At 41.6% G+C, this 14,325-nt stretch overlaps 1 pseudogene; it reads right to left on the bottom strand.

The window, feature by feature from the left end:
* Positions 1–11,051: 11,051 nt before the first annotated feature.
* On the bottom strand, positions 11,052–11,573 carry LOC128804933 (heat shock transcription factor, Y-linked-like; annotated as a pseudogene).
* Between the last annotated feature and the right edge of the window lie 2,752 nt (positions 11,574–14,325).

The raw sequence follows: 14,325 nt of genomic DNA, 5'->3' as shown, positions 1-14,325 counted from the left end.
AGTCCATTTCTTTCTTGTAGACCCCTTTCAAGTTTTGGAAGGCTTAAATGGGTATCAACTTATCCCTTCAGTAAATAAAATTATATGCAAGCATGCAGATCCTGATGGAAATAAAAGGAATAATAAGAGAGAGGTGTGGAAGGGTAAACAGAGAAACCAGAGGAAATGGCCAAGGAATAGTTCTGCTGGAATTGTCTGACCCCTGCTCAGTTTAGAAATCAGAGGGGTGAATAAGGAAAATTACAATTTCACCCTGTTTGCAATGGGTGTGGGGAGTTTGTATTTTCAGACTGTAAGCGTTTTTGTTTAAAATTAAAAATTAAAAGAAGAAAGAAAAGCATGATAGTAAGCAAGATAATCCAGTAGATAGATGGAATTGCTCTTCAGTCAGAAGAAAACCACTCCTGCCTCTGTTCCCATTGCTTCATCAAGCAGCAGCCAAGTGAAATTAAGATTCTGGCAGCTCTGTAGCACTTGCTTATCATCTGTGGGGGCAGAGACACGAACTGGAGTCATGGCAATTTCTCTCTGTTGCTGTTGTCATTTCAGGAAGAACCTCAGGCACAGACACAGACACAGGGAGATTCACATTCCTCTTTGCTCCATGGCACCCATGATTCTGTATATGGAAGGAAGAGTAAGATGGTAATGAAGGAGACACGAGGTACAAATACATGAAGTGCCCTGCTATAAATCACTGGACAAAATGGAATCTTCTGCAGATTCCAAATCTTAAGTTGGCCATCACATTCTTTTTCCCAAATTCCCTGCGCACCATCAGTGACAAGTGATACACCTTCTTTGTACCTGTAATTCTTATTTTGAACACTGCACACAGAACTAAGCTACATGGAAAATTCTTCAGAGCCCCAGAGAGCTGCCTATCCCAGCATGGCCAGCTGGGCTTTGCCAAGGTAAACTCAGTCTGGAAAAATTGATAAACTCTGTGCTTGACTGTCTTCTTCACTAGCCAAGAGCTCTTCACTATCAGAGCTCTTTCTAACAGGTTTCCCTCAAAGGCTGTGTCTACCTTTTGTCTTTGTGCTGAGTCTTGAGTTCCTTTTCACTGGACACTTGATCCAGCTGGAGATTTTTTTTTAATGGGAATTTTCCTGATGGATTGAATGGTTCACACATTTTATGCTCAGCTGCTTTGTTAAGATTAACATTAGGGAAAGGAGTAATTTTGTCTGCACTCAGATTTTCCACACCTGACAATCTTTTTATTCCCCTTTACTTTTACATGGAGCATAAGTATCTGACACAAATTTGGGATAATAGTAAAAAGATTTATCACCTGTTTTAAAACATTTTACATCTTCAAAGCCAAAGCATTGACAGTCTGAACTGTGCTGCTCTTCACCTCACTGGCAGCTGTCAGTCCAGCTGAGCCCGCCATAGATCTGTGCAGAAGATAGGGAAATTGTTCTTAGGCTCCTTCTTCTAGGGGCTGAAGGGATAGGAACTGGTTTTACAAGCCCAGTTGCCCTTTATCAGCAGCTTTAGAAGCTAAACTTGCAGCTTTTTATCTCTCTCAAAAGTGCTGCTCTGCTGTATGAAGGGCTCACAGGTGCCTACTCTGGACTAAAATTTAGAGACAAACAAATTCCTTGCTTCTTTCCACATTCTGACTAGATCCTCCCTTTTTGCTCTCACTCTGATGGACAAATGCAAAGAGGTGTAGGTCTTATGCAACCTAGCAAAGGGTTTTAGGAAAAAAATTCACGTATTTTAACCTTCATGGAAGCACAAGAAAATGGTTATGTAAAACCCAGCCGTCTTTCTCAGAATGCATATACTGCCTGCCTCATTTGTAGCATGAGGCAAAAATCTATCTTAGCTCAGTGTTTCTTTATGTAGCCTAAAGTGGGTAATAGGAAGACAAATAGTTGTTTTGGTGTCTCCATCTATGACTGTTCCTTCCATGCAGCTTTCAGTCAGAATGCCTTTTCACATGTTTTCTCCTAGCTGCATCACATGAGAAGCATCTGACCTGAGAGCAAGTTAACAGGCTCTTTGAGCAAAGCCTTTTACTGTATGTTATGGATGTCAATATATTTCTGGTTTTTTCTTTTTTTTTTTTTTTAACAGATCTGTGCAGTCATTTCCTTAAAGGATCTCTCACAGATAATGCAGAGGGTGTTCATTGCCAGGGAAATCACATGCCCAACTGCATCACAGCTCTATGACTTGGGAGGTCAGTGTCTCTCACCAGGCTGGTGGTTGTTCTGAAGTACACAGGGACGTGCTCTGGGATTGCCCTAATGTGTTCCATTTTGGACCTGAGATGTTTATGGTAGGAAATCTCAGGGAAGTTTTGGTCATAAACTGTTGCAGTCCTTCAAATATATCCAAGGAATTGTGACTGTTTTATTTCAGGAGATGTAAATAATACCCGGAAATAGGACTACTGACACAAATCCAAACAGAGATACTCCCTTGGCTTTTGAATGGAAACAGACATGACACCACCTGTCAAAATAACATTAAAACCTCTTGTGCTTGCACAGAAGATATGAATAGGGTCAGGCCCAGCACACTGGAGTTTTGTTCTGGAATAGACAGTACTTTCCAGGAGTCTTGCCCAGTTTATTCCACTCCGTAGAGCTGCAGTCCCTCAAGGAAAGGTCATTACTGAGTACCAAAGCTGACATTTTTCTCATAACTGAAGGAGATCTCATTCATGAGAGGGTTTAGCAAGCAGCCAGGGCTCATGACTGAGTGCCACCTGTGGGCGGGAATCATGTATTGGCATCACACTCCTGTGTGGATTTTTAAAGAGTGTTCCCACATTGGTGTATCCCTGATGCCTCAAATGTGACCAGCCAGTTCAGATTTAAACCCCAGTACTGAAGAGTGTGGTGTATCCTTGTGTCTAAAACAGAGCTAAGTACAGATCCAAAGTCCCCTAGACTGTAGGCTGTGGGCCTGACCCTTGGAAGCTCAACTTCGTGCTAAGGGGATACTCATAAGATGTGTCATGAATGTTCACTCAATACAAATCCCCCATGGTGTTGCACAGACCTGAGATCACCTCATGGTCCATTCCTTCCAGGTCTACAGCATCCCAGGAGCTGTGTAGATGGCTTCTTTCTAAAGGATATAGAATTGAGCTAAATATGAGATTCTCTCTAAACAGACAAGGCCAAAGTGGTGGGAAGGGAACAGGAATTAAATCTGGTAGTGTGCAGTCACAAAGCACTCAGCGATGCATCCAAGTCAATGGAATGCCACCAAAATCTTGCTTTTAGGCACAGGTCCTTGGCAGGCCCATCAAGCAGGAGCCCAGTGGGAGTGCCCTGTGCCTGCCTGGGAGCAGAGCTCCTGCAGCCATGGTATCCTCTGGACCACTGTCTTTCTCAGACAGCTTATCCTGCCTCCTTATGTACAAGTTCTGTACAGTTTTGCTAAAGGATGAAATTTCCCTTTGGGAGAGGAGACAAATGAACCAGTCTGACAAGCAGCACTATGCCTTTAAGGTTGTTGGTATCTCTTTTGCTTTTCAGATTTTGGGACAAATCCTTCAGGCAGTCCCAGGCTCTGAGCAATCAGCAAGCCTCTTCATGTGACTTGGAAAACTGAGTTCACACTCCTCTGCTCTCTTTGAAGACAATGACTTTAACTGAAATGAGGTCTGTCCTGGGAAAAAGGAAAGAAAATGTCTAACATCTTTTCAAAATGCACATGGAAAAGGAAAAACTAAAAAGGGAATAAAAATTCCTCATTAAGTTCCCCATAACTACTCAAATGAACTGTATAATTGACTTGGGCTTGTTGGTGGCCATGGTGAGGGGGACGTGAGTGAGGATTGTGAATTATACATTCATATTCAAATAAATCCTTCCCCGTTTCACTGGAAGGAGATTCCCCATGCACGAGCTGTGAAGGAGCGTCTCGCTTGCCCACTAGGGGACAGAGCTCTGCCGCGTACATCCCTCTTGTCAGGAGTGGGATGAGCTCCGACATCTGCAGCTTCAGCCCGGGGACTCTCTGGGACAAGCCTTTCAGGGAATTTTTAGTGTAATCAGATCCCTGCAAAATACATTCTCTGCTCATATAGCCTTCTATAGAGAATGTATCTGTGAAATGGCTCGTGCTGCGAAACTCCTGATGCTACAAGAACGATTGATTTGAAGCCACGTTATTTGCTGGATTCCACCTCGCTCGTCAGGACTCAGACTGAGCCCAGCTTGTTTCTGCTGGCACAGTTGTATCATGACCAGTGCTCCCACGGCTAGAGCCACAACTGTCGCAGCAATGGCAAGAAAACTGAGAAAATGTCGGCAAATTTGTATTTTTCATTCCCCTAAGGGGAAAGGGGAAAAGTGTTGTATTTTGATTTTTGTTTATAAAAGGTGTAAGGTTTAGTTATTTTCTGTGCTTCACTCATGTGCTCATGTTAAGGAGCAGTTTTCCAGCTGAGTCCATTGTCATAGCTCTGCAAGTTTTTCTGCACAGAAGCACTTAGAATAGTTTATCTTAGTAACTTTTAAAGTAAATAAAATGAGTTTGTTTTAAACTCCTTACCCTTCAGCAGGAGTGGCAATTCCTTAAATAACTTTTACTGGCACTTAGTTTATTTAACTTTACATTAGCACCATTTAATCAAGCCCTAAATTAGGTTTTGAATGGACCTAGTTAAACTGAATCAAGCTAGTTTGATTCTCAATTATTCAGTAACTGAAGAGTTTATAACATATTATGATAAATTAAATAAGAGAGTTTATACAGGGATTTTCTACTGATGAAATAAAGCAGGTTAAAGGAAAATCTATCGTTAAATCACAGTTAAACTGTAGCTTTTCAAAACCTTGAGGCTTTTTTCCCCCTCTTGTACAATGAAGCTGTAAGTTGAAGAAAAAAACAAAGTATTTATTTTATATATCAAAGGCATTCAAGCATAGATCTCAAATTAAGGAAATAACAGTAACTATTACCTCCTCATCTTCTTTATAACTTTCCTCCTCTTTTCCATATCTGACAAGCATCAATTTGCTTAAAGAAAAACTTCAGAAGTGAATTATTTTAAAATTCTGCACGATGTTGTACTTTGCTGATGAATAATACTTCTCATCTGTAACTTTTTGTAAGCACAGTTAAGCACACCTTTATTGCCATTCCATTGCCATATTTCATCCAAATCACCTTGGTGTTCCCATACATCTCACAGATGTTTCCACATAACAATAATACATGTTTCCAGGGCAACAAAACTTTGCAGGCAGTATGGGAGACACTCATCCTTGGTCAAAAACTGTCTTCATGAAACACAGTCATGCTGTGTAGGGAGCGCTGGGCTCCTGGCCGGTCCGGATGGATGGAGACGAGAGATCTCTGAAGTCAGGTCTTAGAATATACGGTTTATTGTAAAGGGTGTGGGGCCCTGCTTGGAGCTGCCAGCCACAGCTCATGGCAGGCCCCAGGGAGTGGGGGCAGGGAGAGATAGGAGGGGAGAGAGAGAGAGAGAGAGAGGTAGCCAGGGGTGGGAGAGGATGCCAAGATAGGGTTCCAAGAGAGCGTTCCAAGAGAGTCCAATCCCCTGGGCACACCTTATCGAGGCTTCAAAGTGGACGCGGAACAAGATTTGTGCCAATGGGATTACAGATACCTGATGCTTCAGGGGAGGGTTACAGGTGTGGGATGAACCATACATTTTGAGGGGTCAGACAGGACATTCTTTTGACCTTTGGACCTGTCTGTAGGTAGAGGGCTTTGTTTAATCAAAGGGGGGATTGCCTACAGCTGGCTATGCTATTGTTTTCTAGTTGTCCAGTAACTAAGGTTTGGTATCTCAAAACTTGTTCTCATCTTAATCTCACTTATAATTTCTGTATTTTCCGAATCTTTTGCCAGGCAATCATATTTATAAGGCTTTCCTATTTAATCTTCTCCAACAATGCTGCAGTTTTCACAAACAGACAGAGTTGATTGTTGGGGCAGGATAAACTCTTTTATCTGCTCCTGTCTGTGTTTGTCTCCTAAGCCTGTGTAGAGCCTGGAGATCATTATATGTATATATATGTATAGCTGCTATTTAACAGCTCACAAAATGACATAGAATAGTTGAGGAGAGAGAAATGAAAGAACATCACAGAGATTTGACATTGTCAGTATTCAATAGATAGTTACAGAGGAGAGGACATTGCAAATAAATAAAAATAACAAAGATTAATTTGAATGCAAGCTACAGGTTTTCCAAAATGTCTGTGGTATCTGTGGAGGTGTGCTGGTTTTTTCCTAAAGCCATATTAAGAATTGGATACTTGCACAAATAGAAACAGTGTGGGCCTAATATATGGAAGCTGGGAAAATAGCAGAAAAGAGAATGCACTGTGGTAGAGCCAAAGTGAGCACCTGAGCAAAGGGAGGTGTGGCACCAGAATTTGGATTGGTGCTCACTGATCCAGTCTGAATTCCCTGACATTTCCAACTGCAAAGTTGCCCTGAGAAAATCTAGACCTGTGCCAGGCAGTCAGCTTGGTTTCCTCTTAGTTCAGTCAGGAGCTTTTCCGTTCTTGAAATCCTTGCTAAAAAAATGCCACCATTCTGTGGCCATGTTGCCTGACAGTCACCAGCATCTGTGCTGTCACTGAAGGCAGTGTAAAACTCAGCAAGACAGAGGGTGGGTGTAGTGCTGTCAAAGGAGCTGCAATACCCCTATCCAAAAGAAAAAAAATTACAGTTCTTCATGGCATGTATTTCGGAAGATGCAGTTTCCTCATCTACCCCATGAAGTCAGATGAGTTTACTCATACAAATGTCAGGAAAAAGCAAATGCAACTCTATAGATACCTCCATGTTATTAGTGGACAGCTTGTATTACAATGTGAATACAAAAGCTGTGATAAGTAACATCCAAATCAGATATATTATTTAAAAAGAAGATTCCTTCACTATATTAGAAATGGAAACTAATTGTAGTAACTTTCTGTATGAGCTACAGTAGCATTTAAGAGACCAACATGTCCCATGTACTCATCTCAAATGCTGAATCTGAGACTCCTTGGACCTTGTTTTCATATGTGCTGAGCAGACAATAGTCCATGCTTGTGCAAGTCATGAGGTTCATGAAGGTCATGAGGTTCATGAAAGTCATGGCTTTCGTTAAGGAAACAAGACTGGTTTCCTTTTAGACATGCAGAAATCAAGCCACCGAAAATCAGTTTTTAAAATGTTGGTCTTGACCTTTCCCTGCCTTGGTTTTCCCATCTGCATGGGAAAGATGATAATCCCACAAGTGAGAAGTGTCTCGAGGCAGCCCCTCCAGGGAGGGAAGGGGGAGCAAAGTGCTATGCTGTTCATGGAGATGAGCAATGCCCACTGTACTGCACACAATGCCAACATTTAGATCATTTCTCACCCACCTCTGCTTTCCTCCCTAATCTGCATTTCTTTCTTCTGTGTCTTTCTCAGAGCTTTTCACACCCCTGTTTATTGCAACATGTATACAGGAGGTTCCATAACAATTTGAGATTAATTTACTTTTTCACCCAGCGCAGCTATATTAGAAACCCGTTAAAACATTTCACGTCTTAAAGTAATTTCTTGTCTCAGACAGCCACTGTGACACTTCTTATAAACTCAACGCCTACTCTGCTTAATCAGGGAAGATTCCTTGTGAGTGCTGAATCAAGTCTAGCCCTCAGATCCCAAGCTGCAGTTAAAACAGCCAGTGCCACAGCAGAGGCACTCAGTAGGGGATGGCAGAGGAGTGCTCCTAGACCTTGAAAAGATGAACTTGTTCCTGCTGTAGAGGTTCTGTCTGAACACAGAACTTCTGTTTGACTCTAATCCCAGTGCTGAGCTAATATGTCTAATGACTTCTGAAGAGCTACCTTGTGCACACTAAGGCCCTTCTGAGAGCCTTGAACCACCAGAGCCAGAGTATCTTTGCTGGAGAAAGGAAGTGGAAGTTGGAAATTTGGGCAGCAAGGAAAGAAGAGCTTCTGGCTTGGGCACTGATTTAGAATATTCATAGTCCAAGCAGGCTTCCCAATTCCTGAACAGACTTACTAAATATTCACAGAGATAAGAACCTTTCTGACACCTGACTTGGAGAGTAAATTCTTGTGCAGAGAGATTCCTGCATGTTATATACACGTGCTTTTCCCTTATGTTTATGAGATTCTGACTCAAAGGGCAATTTGAATCAATTTTGAATTGGGTAGCTGAGCCAAGTAAATCAGAGTTGGACTGAAATTTCAAACTGAAATCAGTTTGAACTGATCCATAGTACAGCTATATGGGTTGTATTTGCATTCATAAGAAAAACTGTAAAATGTTGCTCTGGTTTGTGGAACATACTTTACTCAACTCAAAATTAAATCCTTCCTTCTTATAGTGAAAAAAAAAGGAAAGTTAAATAGTAGATTAACATTATAAAATAGTTGATGGTAGTGGCCACCTCTTCTTCAAACACAAGCCGTCATGTAGGCAGTGTAAACCCACATCTGAAAGGATGTGACCCACATCTCTCATTTCTCACAGAAGCATCTTCTCAAAGCTATTTTACATCCACCAGATTTAGTCAAAGGGAGGAACTCTGTCTGATGTTGTGATCTATTTTGATCTTGTTGTAAAGTCAATACATTTCTGACATGCTGAAATAGTTCCTTTCTATGTTAACAACAATTTTTTCAGCCAAGTTATATTGCAAAGTTGATGGACAGCTAATCACTCTAAACATATGCCTTAGTTGTCAGCATCTCTTATTATGTGGTTTATTAGAACTATTCAATTGATTTCTACAGATAGGATGTACTCTCCCACTGAAATCTATAGGGAGTGGAAACAGCATACAAATGATAGCAGCCTCCTGTGTACCTTTATAGAAGGACTTACAGTGATGGGAGACTTTTTGCTGAAAAATAGTTCTTGTGAAGTCTGAAACAAGCATAAATTGACTCATGGAAGAAAAATTGAATCATAAAGAGCAGCTACTCAAACATACACAACAATGAACCCAAACACCTCTATTAGTGTCTGCAAATTATCAAGTTGACTCTAACCATTGTATGAGCTGACCAATCCTCACCGCTGGAGAAAGAAGAGGTAAAAAGAGAAGGAAAGAAAGAAAGAATGGCAGATGGGACAAAGAATCAACAATACAGAAACTTTTAACTCTGCTGCCTTCAAAACTAAGACTTTTTGGAAGTCTGCAGTCCAATTTATGCCAGATGTTCTGAGAAAACACATCAAACTTTTGTATATGGATCATGGTGCAACATAGAATTCTAAACAAATACCTGCAGGGTTGCATTGCCCATCTTTCTTCAAATCAATGCATCTTTCTTCATCTTTTCTTAATGTTCTTTTGTGCTTCCTTGTCCTCTTGTCATCCTAATTCAGGGTCTGTCCTGCCAGATGCTGAGCTCACCATGGTGCTCATGCTGCCAAGAGCTGACTGCCCTTGAAGCCATTGTTCACTTGAGTTTTGTCACAAGGTCTCTGTTTTCCTTGGTTTCCAAAGTTTCCTCGTGGCGAGCAATACTATATGGTGATAAACAATAGTGTGAGCTATTCTCCAGAAGGAGGGAGAGAAAGAGGAGGGAGAGAAGGAAAGAAGAAAGGAGAGAAGGAAAGATGGGGAGAAAGGCAAGAAGAAGGGGAGCAAAGGAAGGGAAGGAGTGGAAAGGGAATTGCTTCCTGAACAACACTTGTTCTGGCAAATCCCAGAGTCCCTGATCGATGCCATTGTTGAGCATTCAGCAGTCACTGAGCACTGGACTGTGTAATTTCCAGTGTGCCATAAAAGCATATTCACTCACCACAGAGACAGGAAGGAAGGTGTGTGACTCCTCTAGAACAGCTGTGCAGCTTTGCCAGCTGCAATGCTGCCATTACATCCCCACGTAATGTAGGATGGACAGGAAAACCCCGAATCTGTGCCTCACACTCTCCCTTAGTCTGACCTGAGGGGAGGAAGGAGGCTTGGCACACCAGGAAATATGAGTGATGTTTTTTATGGGAATGGCCTTTGCTACTGGTGCAGCTCCTGCATTAGCCACTTGCTGCCCTTTTTTCTGGATTTTGCTGAGCACACCTCTAGTGCCTGGGGCCTTTGGCTTCCCTTGGCTGGGACAAACCAGTTCATCTCCCTGAAAGCAGCCCCTCAGGGTGTAGAGACTGGAGAGACAGGACAAACCAACTAGAAAAGAGTTATTATTGTGTGGTGAAATATCAGATGGAGTTGGACACCAACCAGAGTGTGTCTGTGGAGTCATGGTGATAAGGGATCATTCTCCTCTGCAGAAGCTGTTCCTACCACAGCTGCATATCTGGACTTCTCCTCAGGCAGCCTTCCTTCAAACCTGGGTCTGGTGAGAGTGCATCAGGTGATGTTTTTTACAAAACTAACAGGCTCATGGCAAGTGATGTCATCTCTCTCGAAATAAGGGACATAACAGAAGAGTACCAAAAAAATGCAGAGGACACAAGTTAGTTGTCATCATTTCCAAACCAAGAAAGATAAGCTATGATAACTACGAATTTGATTCCAAAAAAAAGACAAAAGTGGAAACCAAAAAAGGCCTCATAGGGGCATTTTGAACCCAAAGTTGAGGCTGAATAAAATGTTACAATACAGTTTGGTTAAGTCATAACCCTCCTTGTGCTTTTGTCATTAGGGAGCAGAGAAGTGTAGACTTTTCCAAAGCATCAAAATTGATGTATAAACACAAATATTAGTTGTTTTCAGCCACTTCAATGTGCGATGGACTTGTAGGTACTAACATGATGCTAACATCTATCTTGTCAGCATTCAGCAGATGCCACAAGAAAATATAAATTTTTGGTACAGCAAGATATGGATTAAGTACAAAAAAGCACAAAAATATAATGACATTGTCTTTACACTTCCTGGGCTTAAAGTAATCAGAAATAACCAAAACCTATTTTTTTCAGTATTTCTACTGCTAAGAAATACTGCATCAAGATTTGCTGAGAATAACCTGAGAAACAAAATCAAGACATTCTCTACCATCCTCATCTGCTTGTAAAGGCTTACCGTGTATGTACCTACATCTGTCCTACCAGACATCCTGAGAGTTCTTTCATGTGCAAAGGAACTGATTTACCTTGCCAAAAGTACAACCTGTTGCTGCTAGTGCTTGAAGCTTGTCAGATGAGGCAGATACTGGAGAATCCCTTTCCATTTTGCTGAAACCATGAAGATTAAGTTGACAAATGAGCATTTGCATGGACTCAGTTTCAAATATTTGCAGAAGTCCTTTATTTTTGAAGAATCCTGCAGCGACCACTATGCAGTTTCCAGCATCACCACAACAAATTGACTGGAACCAATTGCTTCCAACAAATTTCCAGAGTTTCTTCAGGAAGAAAAGGGATGAAAAGCTTTATCAAGAGCTCTCCTCAAAAAAAATAGCACCTATGCTCATGGCCCAGGGTTGATCTGGCAAAACTTGATCAGATTTTTCTTCTAGTATAGGTGCAAAAGGAGCAGCAGCAGCAGCTTTTCTGTCACAAACTGGAGGGACAAGAGAAGTTCAGACTGCCAACTCAACTGTCTTGTTTGGAACAGAAACTCAAGATGTTTCTGAGGAAGAAGGCTTCATTTTCAATGTATTTTCTCACTTTGACTGAAATCTCCAGCTGTGGCCCTTTACCTGACCAGCCAACCCTTGTCCTGCTAGACAAGATGCAAAATGAAAAGCAGTGGTGCCAGCTGCCTGGGGAGCCCAGCTGATAGTTCTCAAATGTCACCACAACACCCATAGTCATATCACAGCGTGGCCTCTGTCTTTTGGCAAAATGAAGCAGAGGCAAAGAAGTTGCTAAATCACAGTGATTGCTTTTCATTTAAAGTTGCAGATGTTTTTGAGCCAAGGGTCAGGAAGTAAATAAAGCTGTGTTTGCATTTCATAAGTCCTGAAAGGTCAGTGCTGCATCCAATTGCCTCTGGGAGCTGGTGCCCCAGGGGGAAGAGGGAAAGTGTTAGAAGTAGCAGAGCCCCAAACTAGAACCTTTTCTGCTGGGCACCTTTCACCTATGCAGAAATGTTTGTACACTTGTTGTTCTTGAGTTGAAGCTCCTGCTTCACTGCCCAGGCAGAGCTTTGAGCAGCAGGGCTGGGGCTGCAGCCACTGTTGTGCTTGTGGGGCTGTTTCTCCTCTAGGCATGGCTTTCCCTTCTCCATGTGGTACCTTGACTGGCACCTCCTGGACTCTTCTATTTACCTGTGGGTTCTCCAGCTAAAATAAAACAAAAATCTGTTTTCTGTGTCTCTCCATTTCTTCTGTAGAATAACTCAGCTCTGTGGTTTCATTAGCACTGCTTCACGTACTGAAGTGATGCTCTTTACTTTCAGTAGTGTCTCAGTGGCTGCTCCATAGGATTAACTGTAAATAAAAGGTCGCTTAAGTACATTTTCAAAATGAAATAGACAGGACCTACTCATTCCAGCCCTTTCTTGGGTTGGTTTCATATGCTTTTATTTGACATTTACCCTTCAGGAACCCAAACAGCAAAACCAATGATGCTCCACCGAGCTTTTAAATTCAACCCGCTCTACAAGACTGCATGTCTTTCAGTAAAGGAAAAATTTGATTCAATGCCTGTAGGAGTCAGTGATTCTCTTCCCTTCAGCATTTGGGTCTGACTCCGTGAGTTTTATGAAACACTAACTGCAGTGTGAGGAGAATGAATGTGAGCCCAAGAAGTACTGGAATATTATGGACAGAGCTAATAGAAGCTGGTAGCTTGGGCAGAGCAAGAAGCTCCTTGAGCTTCCTGAGCACCATGGAAAGCCTGGCCCAGACAGATACACAGAGCAAATTGTCTGGACTTTGCTGTTCACCTGCAGGGAGAGGATATGAAGGAAAACAAAGGCTCTCCATGCAGGCTGAAAAACTGTGGCAGGGCCAAGCTGAGCCGAGGCAGCTGCAGATAAATTACTAAAACAAGAGCTCAGACAATACCTGTGTCAAAGAACAGCCACTCACAGGACAAGTACAAGTAACCCACCTAGTGTGTTGGCTTCACTGAAGTTCATAATGCAAAAGTAACCATGAGAAAACAGGGATGAGGAAAAAGGCTTGAGCTATTTTTAGCTATTTACCTCTGTCCTTCTCTCTAAATACAAGAGCCAAGGCCATCAATGCAGTCCTGAGATCCCAGGGTGATCCTGGCTTGGCCTTATTGCTTTCTCTGCTGCTGCTTCCCTGCACTGTGTTGGCCATCACTGTCACTGCTGTTGCCCTCTGTTTTCTGACTTGTGCCATGGGCAGGACTGGCCTCCTCACTGCCAAATGCTCAGAGCTCTTCCATCTGCAGGGAGTTACCTATTCATTCATCCTGTTTACATTGCATCAGCTTGTTAAAAGAAAGGCTGGTCCAGTGTGCTTAACTTAAATGTGGATGGAAAAAATTATACCTACCCAGTGGAAACTGATTTGAATTCAGCAGATTATTTAACATCTTGTATGTTAATCCTTGCTTTCGATCTTTGAATAGTACAAGTGAAAATAGGAAATGTGGAAAATGTTACTTCCTCAGAAACAGAAGGGATTTTGAACTGAATTCTGGAAGAGAGAACTTGATGAGTTTCTGTCCCAGAGACAGATGAATTTCCAATTTAGGTGTACAGTATAAGACCTGATCTGTAGCCTATTCAAATCAGTAGGTATTTTTCATTGGACACAACAGAGAAACATATGCAGACTATAATTCGTGTTTCCAGTTACAATTCCCTTTTGGGGATTTTTAATGGATTATCTAAGTGACACAGCCAAAACTTATTTCAGGTGGGATGTAATCCACTTTGTGTGAGTCTTCCCAGGGATTGATGTAGTTTATTATTCTGAAATTATTCTGATTATTTCAAATGTAAACAAAATTAATTAAAGGCTTTCAAATCCTGCTGATACTCAGAATTGCTGGAATAATTTTGCACTTATTGATGAAAAAGCTTCCATAATTTTAAGTGCTTAAGCATATTAACATAAAATATTTGACTGTAATCTCATCCTTCTGTAATGATTTGGAAAACTGAGTGCTCCTGCTATTCCAGATCCATTTACCTGCAATACAGCTACTGTCTCAATTAAACTAAATCAACCAAAACTCATCAACATTTATGCTCACAAGTGTGTTATGCACACTTTGAAAATGAAAATGAAAATTACTTCAAAACTGACCTTTCAAGACTACCTTCCCAAAGACAGAATTTATCACTGAGGGCAGGTTAGACCAGGTGTGGGCTTTTTAAACCAGTACTTTGTTTGAGACAGAACATGACAAAGCCCCTGTAGTTTTTAAATAATTCAAGGCTCAACCTTCCCTTTTTACAATTTATTGTACCAGGCAAAC

Source organism: Vidua macroura, chromosome 3, assembly GCF_024509145.1.
Source record: "Vidua macroura isolate BioBank_ID:100142 chromosome 3, ASM2450914v1, whole genome shotgun sequence".
Lineage (NCBI taxonomy): Eukaryota > Metazoa > Chordata > Aves > Passeriformes > Viduidae > Vidua > Vidua macroura.
This window is presented reverse-complemented; position numbering and strand designations above follow the sequence as displayed.